Below are 20640 nucleotides of genomic sequence, written 5' to 3'. Positions count from 1 at the left end.
GCCCCGCCCCGACGCCCCGGTCTGCGCGGGGCATTGTGGGCCGCACCGCCGACGGAGCCCCGGGTCGGGCCCGGCTAACTCAGCCCTGAGCCGGCGGGTCTCTACCCCACAGCTGCAGTCTCACGCTCTGTGAAACTTCCCGCCCAGGCAGGGACCCGGAACAGCGGTCAGTGTGGGCTCTTTCTTCGGAAGGGTCCTGGAGCTAGTGGTTAAGAGGTCGTCGAAATTTGGGATCTTAAGACACGTACGTTTGAACCCCAGGTCTGCAGTCTGTGTGTCTTTGCGCAGATCACCTAACCTCTCTGAACTTTAGTCTCCTCCTTTGTAAAATAGCAAAAACACCATTTGTCTCATTTGGGTGGCTATGAATATTGCAAAAGGAAGCCTGGGTCCCAAACCCAGCTGGACCATTGCTTGGGTTAATTTCTCTATTCTTCTGTTTCCTGTGAATTAAGGGGATCTGTGAACTAGGGTTAATAATACTTACCTCAAAGGTCATAAGAAGTAAATTAGATAAGCCTATGAGAGCATTTAGTCTAGCACATAGTAAGAGCCCAAACAGTAAACTATTTAAAGCATCTCAGTGTCTGCCACTTTGAAATGCTGGGTAAATGCAATTTTTTAATCTTAGCCCTCCCCCCCCCCAATCTCTTTATCTTCTTCAGAGAGAGAAAAAAATGCAAAGGTGCACGTTGGTATGTGGGTGGTAGTGCACACAGAATTGGGAAGAAGCAGTTTGTGGCAGAAAGTTAGGTGACACTTCTAGAAGCTGCAGGCCTTTCCTTCTGGCCTTCTCAGGGTAAGGTAAAAGAATACGAAAGGCAGGGGAAAGGAACTTAGAACATGCAAGATGCTCAACAAATGTTTCTTGTGTAGAAAATGGCATTTCAAATATTAATGAGACAAGGAGTCTGTCTGAAATGGAATGGGAAACCCAGGATTGGGACTGGCTTCCATCTCTCTGCACCTGGCTGCCAGTAGGCATGTTGGGAGCATTTCTATGTGACTTTAATGTCATGGCGTCTGGGAGAAGAAGATACAGGGGTGAATTATCTTGGGGTGAATTAGGCCTTTAGTGGAGGTTTGAAATCTCTATATTCCCCCAAAGCTTGAAAATTCAATTTAGAGTCCAGGAGCTGACATTCACAGATATTCTGTCATCATCCTTACAGCTTAGGCCCTTTCAGAGTAGGGAGCATACCTACATCACCATATGCCTTATCACTGCCACACTCCTTCAATGCCAGAGTCCTTTGATTTTTCAAATGGGAGCACGAACATCCTTTTTTGTTGTTGTTGTTCTCTATAGATAATAGGATAATGGAGGATGATGTTTTACCAGGAACTAACAGGGCATTGGGGAAAACATGGCCCCAAACAGCATTCAAGACCACATCCTTCTGCTCTACTCCTGAGGGCAGAGAATGCTGACGCAGCAACAGCAATCTAAGGTATTTCATAAACTTCTGGCTTTTTGTCTGCTCTCCTCTCAGACCCTGACTAAAAAGTGTTAGCAGAAAGGAAAATAAAATGAGATGAAACCAATTCCTCAACCCTTACCCCCCCGGTGGGGAGGGCAAAGGCAACAACTGGTGAGAAGGAGCTGCAACTTGGAAAAGATTTATTTTTCCTGGCTATAAATCTCACCCCCTTGTTCCTCTGCCCAACGAAGCATGATAAAGTCCTTTTCCATAAAGTATTCAGTATTAGAGCCACAAAGCTCCCCCAATCAGTAGCCATCTGCTTCTACCATAACTGCTGCTCCCGGAGCAGGGAAAGCAGCAGCAGAGAAAGGGCACCACTGTTAGGCTGCTGGACAAATGAGGAGGCTGAATAGCTTTGGTTTTCCTTGTGTATCTGTATCTATAGAGACAGGAGAAGAAAGGCCACATTATATTGATACAACAATTGTAAAACAAAACACGGAAGAGGCATCTAAAGGGCAATATCGCATGCATCAGGGGTCTCCAGATAAAAGGGGATCTAACAGATTTATAGAAACCTTTAATTGGTTTTCAATTGAAAGCTAAAGAGGCTGGGGCGAAGCTGTGAAGAGTGGCAAAGTGCTCTCCCTCAGCCGTCTGGGAGGCGTGATCGATTTCGCCGAGGGCGAGAAGAAGAATCCGGAACCTGCCCGACGCCTCGGCGAGAGCAGGGAACAACACTGTGTTGCGAGCTTAGCTCTGGGGCCAGGGAGTTACTGATTGGCTCATAATAACACAATCTCTCAATCTCTTTCTCTCTCTCTCTCCCTTCCTTCTTCCCTTCCTCCTACCCTCCTTCAGTCTGGTAGGTAAGTGGAGAGGGAAGGAAAGGATGCAAAAGTAAATCTAACTTCCCGTCCCCAGATAAATAGACCTCAGCTTAAAAACGCCAAGCTTTAAACCTGTTCATCAGCTAGTAGGGAGGCCCCTTTGAAAAAACAGGAGTCCCGCCCGCCCGCACCCTACCCGTATCCTCTCCTCTCTGCTTTTCTGGACTCAAACCGGAGAAGCTAAAAATCACTGGATACTCTCCACTTAGTACATGGAGAAGTTTTTGCTTGCGCCCAACGGGCTGGTTTCAGAGCGCTTTTCTCCACTCAGCAGGCACCGCGCTCCTTTACTTAACCCCTTCCTGCCCGGCCGGCGGCGGCCCCCACAAGCTTCCGTGGCCAGTGCCCACCCACGCAGCAGCCCCAGACATCCGTCCGTCGGTTCCTAAGGCTAATTTATTGGCCCGACCCTCCATTATCTTTTTCGATTTCCTAATTAATCAAAGATAAAAGGCAATGGTGCAAATTACGATTATGAGGGAACTGGAAGACGGTTTTGAATAAAATGGGAGAAGGGAAATGTGATTGATGGAACCACATGATAGGGGGTACTGAAATCTCAAGTGATAGAAACAGGCCTCAGGGGGTAAAACCCTGACCCCTCTGTCCTGCCAGCGGGCTTCTTTGCCTGCCCTAACGCTGTCGCAAGGGGACAGTTCCAAATGAGGTCACTTGGGTCCAAAGCCTTCGGAGGAAGGAGAACTGGGTTTCCTCTCAGGCTCCAACCTCATTAGGTGGCTACCGCCTAGCTAACTCTATCCGCCCCTCCACCCCCGCCAGCGCGCCAACCCCTCCATCCCCAGCGCCAACACGCACTCCACAGCCGCCCCAGCGGAATTTCAGGACTATGGGCCAGGGATCCTAGTCCACAACAGGAACGCCCTTTGACTGAAATGCACCCTATTATTACGTTGCTGCGCCAAGCCTCAAGTCGCTCAGTTTTCCTTCTGTCTTTAAATATTCCTCCAGCGAGGCTAACTCTTCGTGAAATTGCAGGAAAACAAGTCTAGTAGGTCAGAGATTGCATTTGCTCCTGTAAGGGATTAATGGAGCCCCTGTCTGATGCTGCTTTCCAGAATTACGTTCGGATTAAAAGGCAGACACGGCACGGGCACACATTTTGCATTCACTGGTGGCTGTGATTAATGTTTCCTAGGGGATTTGTCTTGGGAACTTACAGAATGTGCTCTCGGAGGTCTAATGCCCGACAACCGCGCGTAGGGGCGAGCAGAGGGTCTGTGGGCACGCGCCAGAGCACTGGGGGATTAGAGGAGTCGTCAGATGGGCGCGCGATGCCAGGCCCCGCGGCCTTTAGCGCCTTCTTCCCTCCACCCCAGTCCCTGCACAACTGCTACGGAGTAGAGCAGTCAGGACTATCCCAAGAGGCGGACTTCAGGTCTTAACAGGAGTATGTATCAAAGAAAGTGCCCTCGAAGTGTCCTGGCTCCGGGGTGGGGGAAAAGGGCTCAGTACCAAACCACTGAACTTCATATATCCGTCCAGTTAAGGGAATTCCGAGCTCCGTGTTCAGGGGAGGCGCTGCTCCCAAATGCCTCACTCCCCGCCTCAAACCAGAGTCTACGGGCACGGGCCCAGACCCAGGAGAGAGTGACTGCAGTCCCCTCAGGCCCCCCATTATCAGGGTTGCTTTCGGGGGCACCCAGGGGAGCACCTGTGGAGAGCAGCCAGAGCCTGGGCAGGAAAAATATCCCCTTTCTCATTGCCCCGGGGGTCTGTCAAACCCTGACCGCGCGGGTAAAGAGACCAGAGAAAGAGAGGAAAGTTCCAGGATGCAAGGGAGCAGGCGGGGAGAAGGAAGGGAAACTGGCAAGGAAGGAAGAAAGAGAAGCAACTAGGAATCGAGTGAGAGCGTAGGGAGAAAAACGCAGAAAATGGGGAAGGGGGTGGTCGCAGTTGCTGGGCATTACCGCTCTCCGGCAGAAGGGGGCACCTTTCCGGCCTGGACAGCCTTCCACTCGGCTGGGGCAGGACGCCCTGGCGGGCCCACCCTCGGGCTGGGCTCCAGGGTGCTGGGCGCCCCCTCCTGGCGGCTTCGCGGCGCTCCGGGCGGTCCCGCGGATGCTCTGCTCCCGCGACTGCTCCGCTCCAGCGACTGCTCCGCCGGCGGCGCGGGGGACGTGGAGGAGGAGCCGGGAGGAGAGTCGGGAGACGGTGTGAGGGTGTGACGGTGCTGCGGCGGCGAAGAGGCTCCCCGCTCCCTCCCCCGCGCCTTCCTCACCTGGGGCCTGCAGGGCCCCTTCATCGCGGGCACAGCTCCTGCGCGCTCCTCGGCGGCCCCGGCTCCCGCACCGATCCGAGCCGGCGGCGGAGCCCGCCCTCCTCGCCGAGCGATCGCAGTCTCTGCTGCAGCAGCTGGGAGGGAGGGAGCGACCGCCGGCTGCTGCCGGGCGGCGTCTGGGGGCCGCGAGCCGAGCGCGAGGAGCCGCCATCTGGAGCCTGGCAGCGGGCGGGGGTGCGGGTACAAGGGAAAGGGCCTGGCGGCTCGGCCTGGGGTACACGAGGGGCCGGGGTCCGAGCGTGGGAGCGCGTGCTTGAGTGCTTGTGGTGGAGTGTGCGTGAGGGTGTATGGCCCCTGGGGAAGAGGAGCAGAACCCTGCCCCTTTTAAGTCCCCTGAATTCCGGAACATTCCCTACAGGCAGGTCTAGCAAAAGAGAGGGGGGACCAGCGTGGCAGCCCCTCCTCCCACCAGCCATTTCCCCAGGAGGTTGGAGAGCTGGGGATGGGGATGGGGATGGGGATGGGGATGGGGCTGGGGCTGGGGGGGGGGGGCAAAACACTCCTACGCGCGCATACACCCGCTGTCCATCAGAAGTGGTTTTCTCATTTCCCTTTCCTCCCACCTTGTTCATCCCACTCCAGGAAACAGTCCTCTCCAAACGGCATGGGTTTTTGGACACCTCCACATTACTTCAGACAACTACTTCAGCCAGAACGTGGGACAGACACTGACAGGATATCACCTTTGGGAATAAATACCGTCTAGTTTCCGGTGGATGGTGGAAAAGGGAGGGGGTGGGATGAGGGAAGCTCATCCTTGCACTGCTAGCACAGGGAAGGAGAGAGTAATTGGGGAGGGGCAGGATAGGAAGTGTTATTTCTCCCCTCTTTTTTCATTTCAGATCCTTCCAATATTTTTTATCTTTAAAAAAATTCCCCTTCCTAAGTTTGGATGGGGTGGGGGAGCAAACTCAAGGAAGTGGAAAGGTGAGAAAGTATGGGAGAGGGCCAAGGGAGCCGGTCAAGGAACTGAAGCTCTCCAGCTTTGGGGCAATCTCTGCGGGAGATGCCCTCAGCTATAGGTTTTAGCTCAATGTAGGGAGAGCTGATCGGGTGTATAGGTGGTAGTGGGAAGTCTGGATTGAAAAAAAAAAAAAACATACTCATTCCCACCCCAAGGCATTAAAAGACACCCCCTCCCCAGCTGTCTTGTGTCCGGCAGAATGGCATTATGTAAAAGATCTGGCATGTCACCCAGTGGCACATCTGGTAGGTGTAGATGGCATTCATTAGCACAGGGCTTCTACTCTGCAGCATGCCAAAGCCCTGACAGAGATGCCCACTGCCAATCATTCATTCGCTGCCAATCCCAGAGCTCGGCCGGACGGGATGGCTCCCTTCCACCCTGGCACCAGGACTGGAGGAAACAATTTGTTGAGATACCAAGAGATGAAAGCGGAGTTGAGGATGCGAGGCACCCAACAGATGTATCCCGTGAGGAGATAACGGTGCGAAAAGTCATTTAGCAAGAAAACATATGCAGGATCTCAGGAGGGAGGCTTGGGCAGGGGTCTGCCTGCCTAGGGATGAGCTAAGGGAGGGGCAGGGGAACCCCTTCAGAAACCTCAAGCTGAAGTTGCTCCTCTGAAAACACACAAAGATCAATCCCCACTCCCTTAACTATAAGACCTCTTTCTCCCTCCTGCCGTCTCTCTCTCCCCTCACCCCTGCCCTGCCATGTGTACCTCTGTTTATCTAACTAGCTCTGAAAAGATGAACTTTCCTGCCATCCTCAAGGCTTTCTGATCACTGATATAAAAAGCACCTTCCTGTTCTTAACGTTGCACCATTCTCTTTGCCTTGTAATTTGTGGAGGGAGGTAGGCTGTTAGGTTATCTTTACTGCATCTTAAAAAGTAAATGTGTTTGGGGTACTAAAATATTGCATATATTAATATGAGCAAAAAAATGGGTAAAGATCTTATTTCAATTCCTGGACTTTCAAAAGAGAGAGATAAAGGAAAGCAAGGGGATTATTAAAACGGCCAAGGCTGGATAAACAAAATCTAGAATAGGGGTTGCCTCTGAGGTTGTCCTTTTTGATTAGGCTGGGTTGTGGTTACCTAGATGGTCAGTGTATTGTTTTCCTTTATGCCATGTACATATTTTATAAATATTCTTTTTGCCCATTCAATTTAAAAACAACAAAACTCAGAGGTTTGAGGAACTCAGTGTTTGAGCATAACAGCTCTTTATTGAATATATACACATATATACTATATATAAAATTTTAATACTCTTTTTAGTATAAATGTATACTGTGAAATATTTGGGGCATAACTTATGCTGCTGGCTCATGATCACAAGATGACTGCTCTAATTCCAGGCATCACACTATTGTTTTAAGCATGAAGAAAGGGTCGGGGCAAAGAAAAGTTGTTCTTTCCTTTTGTGTGAAGGAAGTACTTTTACTTTTTATTAGCCAGACCTGGGTCATCTGGCCATAGATAACTGCAAGAAGTCTGGGAGAATTAACCTTTAAAATGTAAAAAGGTAGGGAGAAGAGAATTAGGAATGGTTGTTGAGTTGCGACCAAGGGTTTCTAACCAAAAACTCAGGGCAAGGAAGACTAATTTTAGCACCAGGCAAGAGCAGATGATCAAGCTTTATCATTGTTTTAAATAAAAATCTTTTGTTTTTATTATAGACATTAAAACTTACCAGTCAGGATACTGTACTTGAATTTAGCAATTTCTTTGTGAATTTCATCAGATTCTATTTCAAAATAAGGCCTCAAGCTTAATCAATATGTTCATAAGACAGCAGACACAAAATCTGACATATATAAATAAAATTAGTTTTTGGAAGGAAAGTATAGACCCAATTTTTTTTTTTTTTTTTTTTTTTTTTTACAAATTTCAATGAAACAAGGAAAATGGCTCATAGGAAGGACTAGAGTTTTAATCCCAACTATGTGACTCACTGGATGTGTGACTTTGGGTATTTTACTTGTTTAAGTCTATGTCCTTATCTGTAAATGGGTTAATAATGTTAATAATGCCTTGCAGGGTTACGTTGAAACTTAGAAATAATGACAGGTTTTTAAAGGTGGTAATTTTGGGGGACCCAGCAGGAAACAGAATTCAGTCCAAATGGGTCATATGAAGAGACTGCTTAAAAAGATGTAAGCATGGTTATGGAACAAGTGAGATGATGAAGCACAGAAACAGTGCATTGAGAAGCTCTTAGGAGAATTAGTGTTTCTGGAACTCAGTAGTACTGGAACCTTAGAGAAGGGGCCCAGTGAGAGTCATAGGAACATGGCTGTTGCCAGAGAGGTAGCGGCATAGCAAGGAGGGAGCAGGGGTGAAACATTCCAGTCTTTCCCTTCTCACATCTTCCAATTTCACGTTGATATCTTCCATTGGCCAAACCCAACTGGAAACTAGGTGGCACTCTACTGGAAGCATGATGATGAATCTGCATGGGTCAGCTTTTGAGGACACTGAGTCAGGCATAGAAGGCTGGAGAATGGATCTTGGGGAGACAAAGGGAGAATAATTAGCACACCATTATTATTATTCAGCAATAAGATTGTCTGAGAACCCTCCCTGCAAACATCTTTGCAAAGCATAGTTCCAATGGGAAGTAAAAACTTAAGAGGCTTTGTAAACCTAACCATCCAAGTTTTTAAGAATCATCTCTCAGAGCCCTTTGGCTGAAAGTTCCTACTAGCACTCATGAAAGGTTTCCAGAAGTCTTGGCAGGCTTTGTAAGCCAAGACCTGGAAGAATTTTAGAGTACGCCCTATTGACTTCCTTTGGGCTTCCCCAGGTCTCTCATCATTTTGTGGCTTCCTGTGTCAGGATCAGTCTTGCTAGACCCGGTTAGTCACTTGCTGGCTGTTGCTTTCAAGGAAGCCAGCCAGTATTCAGCAAAAAGTGACTGCTTTATAACAAATCAACCTCACAGCAACAGGAAACCCTACTAATGCCTTTTCTTGAGTTCAGAGTCTGTGTGGACTTCAGATTGAAGTAATCTTTCCTCTTTCCAATTTTGCCGTCCCTGTCCTTTCCACCTATATCTGAACAAACCCAGAGACAAGACAATGAAAAACAACGGTAAAGAAACATATTCTCTTTTCTAATTTTAGATAAAATTATAAGTAGTATCAGAGTCTTGAGTGTTTACTCTAGATAATTAGCACAATTAAAAGCCTCGTTTCTGAATCTCCTAGAAACTAAGTTTGAAAAATTGGTAGGCCTGAAGTAAAATTAGTAGCCATTGTTTTAATGGAGAGAAACAGATTAACAAATTAGAAAAAAACCCTGAAAATTAAGAGTGAGAAGCAAAGATGAATAATTTTGGAAGCAACATATAAAACTAAGCAATGAGTATAAATGAAATAGATCAACCTCTGGCATGATAGCATGGGGAACTCTGTGGACCAATTTCCCAGTGAAACTGTTGAAAATTATGTATATAAAGGCCAGTCATTTAAAGCCTCTGAAAATGGTCCTAAAGGCAAACAGCAAATGAAGAATAACTATTCAAGAAAATCTATGAAAATTTGGTAAAAAGTGAGAGTCTGTGGTATTTGAACTAAGACCACTCCCTTCCAAACCCCGCTCCCAACTCAGTGAGACAGACTCCAGACTGCTGTGGCCAAGAACACAGCACCCCCTCTACCCACCAGCTCCCAACTGGAGGATTTTCTTTGCAAGAGGAGTAGGATTTCTGCTTTTCTCATCCTGCCTCTAGCTGCCTGTTGCTGAGGCTAAGTCCCACATGAATGTGGTTAGGAGATGCAACTTCCTTCTTCTGCCCAACCCTTACTTGTGGAATGAAGGTTCTCCTTTGGGTGTGGTGTCTTGAGAATCCTAGGGCTCAGATAGCCCTCTTCCTAGTCCTTGAGATTCCTTTCCAGGAGAAGCAAGCTGAGAGGACTGCAGGCTGCTGCCTACCCCCACTCCCATTCCCCTACCAAGCACTCAGCTCCTAGAACAGGGGTGTCACTCAGAGAGAACCTTGCCATTGTTCCCACCCCCGGCTCCAGAGCCCTGGCTCAGAAATTTTGCCTGTTGGAGGGGAGATGGAAAGAATCAGGTCATGAAGCAGATAGCTTGTAATCTTTTCCTGAAAGAACTGACTTTATCTGCAACAGAGTGGTGAAGTTTAAACCTAAGGGCTACTTTCAAGAACAGCAGAGGTTGTAGTAAAAGGCAACTGGGGGGAGATTTGTGAACCTATTAAAAATATAGCCTAGATTGTAAAGCCAGTAGTTTGTATGAGAGAATCCAGGAATAAGAGCTGGAAAGAGGTATCAAACACTAGCCTCAGAAACTGTTCCATCTAAAGGAGTCACAATATGATTGGATTAGTTTGTAGAGGAACTCTGCTCCTGGAACTCTTTGGCTTTTTGTTTTGTTTTTAATTTTTCTCCTAGTTTTATTGAGGTATAACTGACAAATAAAATTCTACATATAACATGTAGAAGGTGATGATTTAATATATGTAGATGTTGTGAAATGATTAACACAATCAAGTTAACTAAAACATTCATTGCCTCATACAGTTACCTTTATCTATTGAGAATGCTTAAGATCTACTCTATTTGCAAATTTCAAGTACACAATAGAGCATTAATAACTATAGTCACTATGCTGTACATTAGATCTTCAAAATTTATTCATTTTATAACTGAAAGTTTGTATTCTTCGACCAACTTCTCCCTATTTCTCCCACCCCTGCTCCCCATCCCCTAGAGTCTACCATTCTATTCTCAGTCTCTATGCGTACAACTTCTTTTTTAAAATTCCACATATGAGTGAGATCATATGGCATTTGTCTCTCTCTGTCTAGTTTATTTCACTTAGCATGATGTCATCCAATTCCATCTATTGCAAAAATGGCAGGATTTCCTTCTTTTTAATGATTGAATGGTATTATATGTATATATATCATATGTACATATATATGTGTATATATGATATCTATCTATCTCACATTTTCTTGATCCATTCACCCATCAACAGATGCTTAAGCTGCTTTCATAACTTGGTTATTGTGAGTAATACTGCAGTGAATGTTGGCAATACAGATATCTCTTTGAGATACTGATTTTGTTTCCTCTGGATATGGTAGTTGTATTTTTAATTTTTTGAGTAACCTTCATACTGTTTTCCATAACAGCTTTACCTAAACTCACATTCCCCCCAACAGTATATAAGGGTTCCTTCTTGTCCACATTTCCACTAACATTTGTTATCTATTGTCTTTTGAATAGTAGCCATCCTAATAGGTGTGAAGTGACATCTCACTATGGTTAAGATTTGCATTTTCCTGATGATTAGTGATGTTGACTGTATTTTTATGTGCCTGTCTATTGAGCATCTTTTTGTGTACCTGTCTATTTAGGTCCTTTCTCCATTTTGAAATCAGATGATGATGATGATGATGATGATGATGATGGTGATTGCTATTGAGTTGTAGGAGTTCCTTATATACTTGGGATATTGACCACTTATCAAATAGATGGTTTGCAAATATTTCCTCTCATTCTATAAGTTGCCTTTTCATTTTGTTGATTGTTTTCTTTGCTGTGCAGAAGCTTTTTAGTTTGATGTAGTCCCACTTGTCTATTTTTGCTTTTCTTGCCTGTGCTTTTGGTGTCATATCAAAAAAATCATTGCCAAGACCAATGTCAAGAGACTTTTTCCCTATGTTTTCTTCCAGGAGTTTTAGGGTTTCAAGCCTTACATTTAAGGCTTATTCATTTCAAGTTAATTTTTGTGACTAGTGTAAGATAGGTTTCCAGTTTCATTCTTTTGCATGGAAATATCCAGTTTTCCCCACGTCATTTATTGAAGAGACTATCCCCCTTCCATTGTGGGTTCTTGGCACTCTTGTCAAAGGTTGGTTAATAGTTTATGCATACTTATTTATTTATGGACTCTCTATTCTGTTCTACTGGTCTATATGTCTGTTTTTATGCCATTCTGTACTGCTTTGATTATTATAGCTTTGTAATATAGTTTGAAATCAGGAAATGTGATGCCTCCAACTTTGTTATTCTTTCTAAAGATTGCTTTGGCTATTCAGGGTCTTTTGTAGTTCCATACAAATTTTAGAATTTTTTTTTCTATTTCTCTAATGCAAAGGCACTGTTGAAAACATTGGCACAATAGGCCAGAAGTTAGTAGAGTTTAACAGCTGAGTGTAGTCGAGGAAAGAGTAGAAGAGAATCCTGCTGGTACCATGGCACCCCAGACTAGAAAGATAAATAATCCAAATAAAGAATAAGCATGGAATTGAATAGATATTTCTCTAAAAAAGATGGAAAAATGACCAATAGGCACATAAAAAGATGCTTAGTATTATTAGTCACTAGGGAAATGCAAATCAAAACCACAATGAGCTACCATTTCACACACACCTAGTATGGCTATAATAAAAAAGACAGACAATTTAAAAAAGAAGTTTAAATAAACCAAAATAAGTCAGGAAAGGGAAAGCAGAGAAACAAAAACCAGATGAATGAACAAAAAATAAATAATAAAATGGTAGACCTAAATGCAAACATATCAATAATCACATTAAATGCAAATGGCCTAAACACATTAAAGAAAATAAAGAGATGGTCAGAATGGATTAGGAACAAACAAAATTTATGTTGTCTATATAACAATCATTTCAAATATAATGATGTAGATAGATTAAAAGTAAAAAGATAATAAAAGTATGCCTGAAAACATTAATCATTAGAAAGCTATAGTGTTTGACCTAACATTGTAAAATGACTATAACTCAATAAAAAAAGTTTTAAAAAAAAGAAAGCTATAGTGGCTATACTAATAGCAGACACAGATTTCATAGATAAGGAAATACCAGGGATAAAAAATTCATTATGTAACAATAAAAAGGACAAATTTTCAGTCATTCCCAATAATCTTAAATCTGTATGAACCTAATAACAGTGCTTTAAAACACACAAAACAAAATCTGAAAAAAGTACAGGAAGAACTAGACAAGTATACAATTATATTAGAGACTCAGAAACTCCTCTTTAGTAATAGAAGAACAAGTAGAAAGATCAGCAAAGGCATAGAATAACTAAAATCACTATCAAACAACTGTATTTAATTTTTATTTATAGAACACTCAACCAAACATCAGTAGTATATACATTCTTTCCACATGCACATGGAATACTCACCAAGATACATCATATCCTGGAACATAAAACAAAGTTAGCAAACTTAAAATAATCAGAATAATAATAGCTATGTTCTCTGACCACACTAAGCAAGAAATAGATATCAGAAAGATACTTAAGAAACAGATATCAGAGAGTTAACAGGAGACTGTCCAGGCACTTCAAGTTAAACAACACATGTCTAAGTAACTCATGTATCGAATAGGAAATTTCAAGAAAAATTAGAAAATATTTTGAAATGGAGGAACATAAAAATACATAGCAAATTTGTGGAATGTAGCTAAGGTAGTGCTGAGATGAAAATTTATAAGATTGTGATATTAGGAAAAAAAAAAGGTTTCAAATCAATTATCTAAGTTCCATCTTAAACCAGATGAAAAAGGGGGAAATAAACCCAAAAGAAGCCAAAGGAAATAAATAATAGAATAAGAACAGAAATCAAAGCAAATTTTAAAAGAAATAATAAATATAATTAATAAATATACAGCTGGTTCAATGACAAGCCTGTAGGAAGACTGACAAAGAAAAAAGAAAAATTTTCTAATGTCAGCAATGGAAGACACTCAGTAGACATTAAAAGGGTACTCAGCTAATACTGTGAAAACTTGACAAATTCAGCAGATGAGATGAAATGCCAAGTCCTTAAAAACTACAAACTATCAAAACTCATCTAAGATGAAATAGACAACCTGAACAGTCCTACAACTATTAAAGAAATTGAATTCATAGTAAAAAACAAAATAAACAAAAAACCTTTCTGAAAAATAAATCTCCATTTTTAAGTGTCTTAACTGGTGAATTCTACCAAATGTTTAAAGAAGACGTAATGCCAATTCTACATAATTTCTGCCAAAAAGGAGAAAGAAATATTTCACAGTTCATTTTATGAGACTGGATATGAAATCCAGGCAAAGGCAATATAGGTAAAATAATCGCACAGATCTTTATTCCTCATGAACATAGACACAAAATCTCCAATAAAATATTAGTAAGTTGAATCCAGCAATATATAAAATGAAAGTGACACTAAAGGAAAATGGAGTTTATACAAGGAATGTGAGGCTGGGTCAATATTTGAAAACTAATCAAGCTAATCGACCATATCAATAACCTAAAGAAGAAAAACCCACGTGATCATGTCAGTTGATCCTGAAATAGTATTTGACAAAATTCAACATCCATTCTTGATAAAAACTCTCTGCAGTTTAGGAATAGAGGAGAACTTCTTCAACCTGTTAAAGGACAACTATAAACAATCTGCAGCTAACATTGTACTTGCTGCTGATAAAATGAATGTTTTCTATGACTGAGAAAAAGACAAGAATGTCTGCTCTTACCATTACTACTGAACATCCTCCATCCATTGCAATAAGGCAAGAAGAAGAAATAAAAGATGCATGGGGTAGAAAGAAAGAAGCAAACTGTCCCTATTTACAGATGACATGATTTCCAACATAAAAATTCCTGGGAATTTATTTGTAAAATCCTAAAATCCTAGGATAAAAGTGTGAGTTAAACAAGGTCACTGATAAAAAATTTTTTTAATTACAAAAGCTCCTGATAAAAGGGAAATACATATGAATAAATCTAAGTAAACTGCAGCATCTTTATACTGAAAACTAAAAAGCGCTGATGAAAGAAATCAGAGAACATTAAATAATAGAGAGATATATCTTATTCATGGTTTCTAATACTCAATATAGGAACATTGTCAGTTTTTCCTAAATTAATCCAAGGTTTAACAAATTTATAATTAAAATTACAGAGGGATATTTTGTAGATATAGACAATTCTAAAATTTATATAGAAAGACAGAAAATAGAATAGCTAAAAAAATTTTGAAAAATAAGAATAAATTTGGACACTTTATAGTTCCTTACTTCTAGACTTACTATAAAGCTAAAGTAATCAAAACTGTGGTGTTAGCAAAGAATAGACAAATAGATCAATGGAATAGGATAGAAAGTCCAGAAATAGAGCCATACAGGTGCAACTATTTGATTTTTGGCAAAGGTGCAAAAATAATTAAATAGAGAAAGAGTAAGTTTTTCAATAAATTGTGTTGCAGCAATTGGACATCCATATGCAAAAACAAAAGAAGACAACTAAGTCTCACACTTACTACATTAATATTAATGCAAAATACATCATAGATCTAAATGCAAAACCTAAAACTATAAAACTTTTAGAAGAAAACATAGAAGTAAATCTTCATGACCTAGGGTTAGACAAAGAGTTCTTAATCATGATACTAAAAGCATGATTGATAAAAGAAAAAAGTAACTTGGACTTAATAAAAATTTAAAACTTTTCCTCTGTGAACAAGCCACTATTGAGAGAATGCAAAAACAAGCTACAAACCAGGAGAACACATTTGCAAATCATATATTAACGAACGACTTGTATCCAAAATAGAAAAAGAACTCTTAAAACTCAACAGTAAGAAAATAAAGAGCCTGATTAAAAATGAGTAAATGGTCTGAACAAATATTCGCCCATCAGGACATAAGGATAGTAAGTGCATACACGTTCTACATCTTTAGACACTGCAGAGATGAAAATTAAAACTATAATGGTTTTCAATGTTTGAATGGTTAAAGAAGAAAATACTGATAGTAGCAAGTACTAGTACATGAGTCTGCTTGGGCTGCTATAAGAAAAATACCAAAGAGCTCGTGGCTTAAACAACACAAATTTATTTCTCACAGTTCTGGGTCCTAGAAATCCAAGATCAGGGTGCCAGCATGGTCCGGTTCTGATGAGAACCCTCTTGCTGGCTCGCAGATGGCTACCTTCTTACTGTATCCTCACATGGCAGAAAGAAAGAACATTTTTATCCCGTCTCTTCTTATGTGGGTACTAATTCCATTCCTAAGAGCTTTACTCTTGTGACCTAATTACTCCCCAAAGGCCTTACCTCCACATACCATCACATAGGGGATTCCAGCTCAACATACGAATTTTAGAGGGAACGCAAACATTTTGTCTGCAGCAGCTGACAAGGATACAGAGGAAATGGAACTCTCATATATTGTCTGTGGGAATGTGAAATCATTCAGTTACTCTGGAAAAGTTTAATTTTTTTTTAAAAATAAAGTTAAAATACATTTCTAGGACCTAGAAATCCCATTGTTAGCGTTTTACCCAAAAGAAACGCAACTGATATTCACAAAATTTTATTCAGTAACATTAATAGCAGCTGTAGTCACCATTACCAAAAACTAAGAACAACCAAAATGTCTTTCAGTGGGTGAATGGATAAATCACTTTGATACATACACACAATGGAATACTACTCAGAAGAAAAAGGAATGAACTACTGATGTATAGAAAAACTTGGATGGGGGAGGGTATATCTCAGTGGTAGAGAGTGTACTTAGCATATAGAAAGTCCTGGGTTCAATCCCCAGTACCTCCATTGAAAAAAATAATGAATCAATGAATCAATCAATCTAACTACTCCCCCTCACCCCCGAAAAAAAGACTCCTTAAGAAAAAAAAGTGAAACTTGGATGATTCTTAAAGGTATTAAGCTAAGTGAAAGAAGCTAATCTGAAAAGGTTACATATTCTTGTCTTTATTTCTGTGACATTCTCAAGAAGACAGAATTATAGTATTCAGAAGTGGAGTGCTGCTGTAACATACAACTAAAAATGTGAAAGTGGCTATCCCATCCTTATCACCACTTTATCCTTATCACACAAGTAGGCTTTATTTGGGCAACCCTTTGACAGATTTGCATAGTAGCTGAAATCCCTCACAGCATGAGGCTGTCCAGAGGCCACGCTGTAGGGGCCACCATTCAGAAAGGGACGAGGGGAGGGGAGTTCCTGAGGGAAATGTGTTAGCAGTGCTGGTGATGCTCAGCAGCCCAAAGGGAGTCTCTGAGGCAGAGAGTTGTAATGGGCAGCAGCAGTTTAGGATCTAGAGTTTGTTTCATCTGTGGCTAGCAGAGGCTGTGTGCAATTTTATGGGACATGCAAAGCAGGCAGGCTTTACATGGCTACAACCCTGCTTATTTGGGGTAAGTTTAAAACAACCGGGCATGTGAAAGTTTGAGTGTGACACTGGTGGAGCTGATGGTGGAGCCTTCTGTGAAGAAGTAAACAACCTAGAGGCCAATATACAGAGGCTATCTCTGGCTCTTTTATATAACAGGTGGGTAATGGGTAGAGACTAGAAGAAATTTGAGCACATAATAGAAAAAAGTCTAGGTTGCCTTGAGAAGACTGTTGGTAGAAATATGAATTTTAAAGGAAATTCTGGTAAGCATGCAGAAGGAAAAGGGGAACACATTATTGGAAACTGAAGGAATTTTAAATATAACTGGAAGAATTGTTATATAGTAGCAAAAACTTGGCTTCTCTGTGTTCTACAGTTGTGAGAGAGCAGAAATCATAAATGATAAAATTGGATATGTTGCTGAAGAGATTTCCAAGCAAAGTATTGAAGATGCAGCCTGGTTTTTTTCTTTCCGCTCAGTAAAATGCAGGAGGAAGGAGATAAATTAAGGAAGGAACTGTTACACAAAAAGGAACCAACATTTGATGACTTGGGAGAATCTTGGCCTATCCAGATTTCAGAGGATGGCACTATTAGGAGACTCACTGTTAAGGAAGGATGTTCTGGAGAGAAGGTCAAGGGTATGGCTGGATAAACTTTTGCTGAAGCAGTTAGGCTTGCTACTCATGGATCCATTCAGTCATCTTAGGAGAAAGCAGAAACAGAGATGGGGTTATCCAGGAAATATTTCTGGAGGGCTCTCATGTCTAATGCTGTGGACCCTTGTGACATACATGGGAGACCCACAAGGTTTTTGAGAATGTTATGTCAGCAGGAACACTGCTAGTTTGGACCAAAAAGAGCAGAAACAGGACAAAATGAGAGAAAGCTGTTGGGCTGCCAAAATTACTCAAGCAGAAAACTGCAACTGCAAACATATGCCACTCTTTAAGGAAAAAGTAATGATGCTAAGGGTACAGCCTCTGCAGATTATACAGAGGCCTGTGGAGTCCCAGAGGGCAGAGCATTAAGACACAGAGTATCATTCACAGGCCTTAAAACCTAATGAAATTTTCCCGTATGCATTTCTAACTTACCTGGAATTGGCCCCTATGTTTCTTTCCAACGTCTCCCTTTTGGAGTGGGAATATCCCTCCTATCTGTATCTAACATCTATGCCTTGCCCACCATTTTATTTTGGAAGTAGGTAACTTGTTTTCTTGTTTTACATGTCCACAGAAAGAAAAATTTTGCCCCAGAGTCTAACACATATCTGATGTAGATGATGAGATTTGGGATGTTTGAGCTGATAATATTTAGATGAAATTTTGGACTTAAGAATTGATGCTGTAATGAGTTGAGATTTTGGAGGATGTCAGGATAGTGTGAATATACTTTACATATGAGACACATGTGGATTTTGGGGGGCCTGAGAGTGGGCTTCAGTGGGTTGAATGGTGTTGTCCTCCAAAAGATATGGCAACATTCTAATCCCTAGAATCTGAGAGTGTGATCTTATTTGGAAAAATGGTCTTTGCAGACATAATTGTTTGGATTTTAAGATGAGATTACCCTACCTTACCTGATTGGTCTTTAAACGCAATGACAAGTGTCCTTATAAGAGACACACAAAAGAGTGATACATAAAAAAATGAGGTGAAGGCCATGGGAAGATGAAGGCAGAGATTCAGGTTAAGCAGCCATAAGCCAAGGAATGCCTAGAACCATCAGGAGTTGGAAGAGGCAAGTTGTTTTCTCCCTTAGAGCCTTTGGAAAGAGATTACACCTTGGTTTTGGAGTCCTGGCCTCTAGAACTGTGAGAGAACACATTTCTGTTGTTCAAAGCCACAGGGTTTGTAGTAATTAGTTATGGAAGCCTTAGGAAACAAATACATTTACCTTGTTATGTTTTTAGATTTAGAGCTCTATCAAGGGAGGCTCACATCTTAGAAGAGCCCTCATATAGTTTTAGTTTCTTTATATAAGATTGGGAGCTGGATATTTTTGGTTCTGGCCTGATTGAGCATGACTGATTAGCTCACTGGCTATTGGTGATTGACTCAATCTCTAGCTCCCTTTCCCTCCCTGGAGATCAGAAACTGGCACTGAAAGTTCCTTCCAACCCTCTATTCATAGTTGGTTACCCTGGCCAAAAGTCACCTTCTTTAATGTAAACCTAGTTGTGGTGGAAAGGGGCTTGTGATGAATAATAAAACACCTGTTTCACCTTTGTGGCTCTGAAGCATTTTCAGGCACTAAGGATAAGAGACCAAGTATAACAAAAGATGTTCCTATTGCTGTTATTGCTCAGGAAATTCCAAGGGATTTGGGAGCTGTGAGCCAGGAACTCTGAATGAAGACCAAATATATATGAGAAATGTATTTTGGTCATCTGAATGATCAAAAATGTGTATTTCTTACTTATAAATCACAATTTCTTGCTGGCCATGGGATTTTTGTTTGCTTCTCTGTTTTAAGAGAGCTAAGTATTCAATTATACTGATTTTTAACTTTAGAGTCTTCCTGTGTTTACGAACAAAAACAAAAACAAAAACTAGATGCTAGCTGAAAATCTCAGTCAAAGATCTAAATGAATATTGAAAAATAAGTCTTGGTATTTGAATTTTTCTGTTTTAACCTGGATTTTGAATGTCACTGACTATAGCCTTCATGTTAATTAACTTCAATCAAATGGAGACTATGATTTTAGCAAGAAATGTCAGAAAGAATAGGATAAGAAAAATATGTCAGCTCTCACTATTCACGTTGCAGGCTTTAACTCCAAAATAATAGAATGACAGGCTATCTAAATTTATTCATGCAGAACAATTACTTCCCATATCCGATTCATTACCATAGAGCCATGCTAACTCATGGTAGATTCATCTCTTTTATTTGCTTTCTCTGAAGGCATTTTTTTCACTTTACTGTTTACTGCTTGTCCAATATTTTGTTTTTTCTACTATTCTTTGTTCAAACTGCAAAAATCTGAAATAAAAATATAATATAGAAGTATAGGCATCAGCTAACATTTTCTATGGCATATGGTACTTCAGATGCCATATGTACCAGTGTTTAGTGATTCTGGCAAAGAGGCATAGAATGGTGAAATCCAACTGCCAGGATTGCTGAAAACAAATATGTAAATGCTCCAGGGCTTTTGTTATTCATAACATACCTCTAACACAGCACATACAATATGCTGTTCATTCTGTAACTAGTATAACTAATAAACCACATTTTCCTCTCTTATTTTTTAAGGCTTCTCCAAGTCTGTGTGGTCTTCTGCCTCTAACCTTGAATCTCACTACTGAACTCTGCATTTCATGAGGCTCATATTAATGAAAGAGGCCTAGGGGAATACATTCATCCTTTTTCAAGGGCATTTATTTATTTTTCAAATTAAAATCCGAAGTCTTCTGCAGGCCTCTTCTATGAAACAAAGAAAACACACTGGGCATGTTCTCTAGGCAGCACAGTCACTAGAGGAAAGCAGCTAACACCAGGAAAGGCAAATCTGGGCAGGAGAACAGGAAAAGTTCCTTTGCTGTGAGGCTGCCCAGTGGTCTTCCCAACAGTGAAGCTCCACAGGATGTAATGTGACAAGAGGTCTGTAGATACAATTACTTTGAGAAGTGGAAATAATGATAATTGTAATAACTTTTAAGCCTGTATGAAATGATCACAATTTAGAAAATAAAAGTTGACCTTGTTTGTTTTGTTGGCCTTTCTCTGCTGGTTTAGACATGGCTGATGGGAAGCATACCTAATCTCCTCTTTTCTGTTTCATAGATGGGAAATGTACACAAAGTGGAAAGAACAGCAGACTAGCGGTTAGGCAACTTAGAGGTCATTACTTTCCATTTGTCGT

Source organism: Camelus dromedarius, chromosome 1 (assembly GCF_036321535.1).
Source record: "Camelus dromedarius isolate mCamDro1 chromosome 1, mCamDro1.pat, whole genome shotgun sequence".
NCBI classification, from domain to species: domain Eukaryota; kingdom Metazoa; phylum Chordata; class Mammalia; order Artiodactyla; family Camelidae; genus Camelus; species Camelus dromedarius.
The sequence above is the reverse complement of the archived record's forward strand: the minus strand, read 5'-3'. Positions refer to the sequence as shown.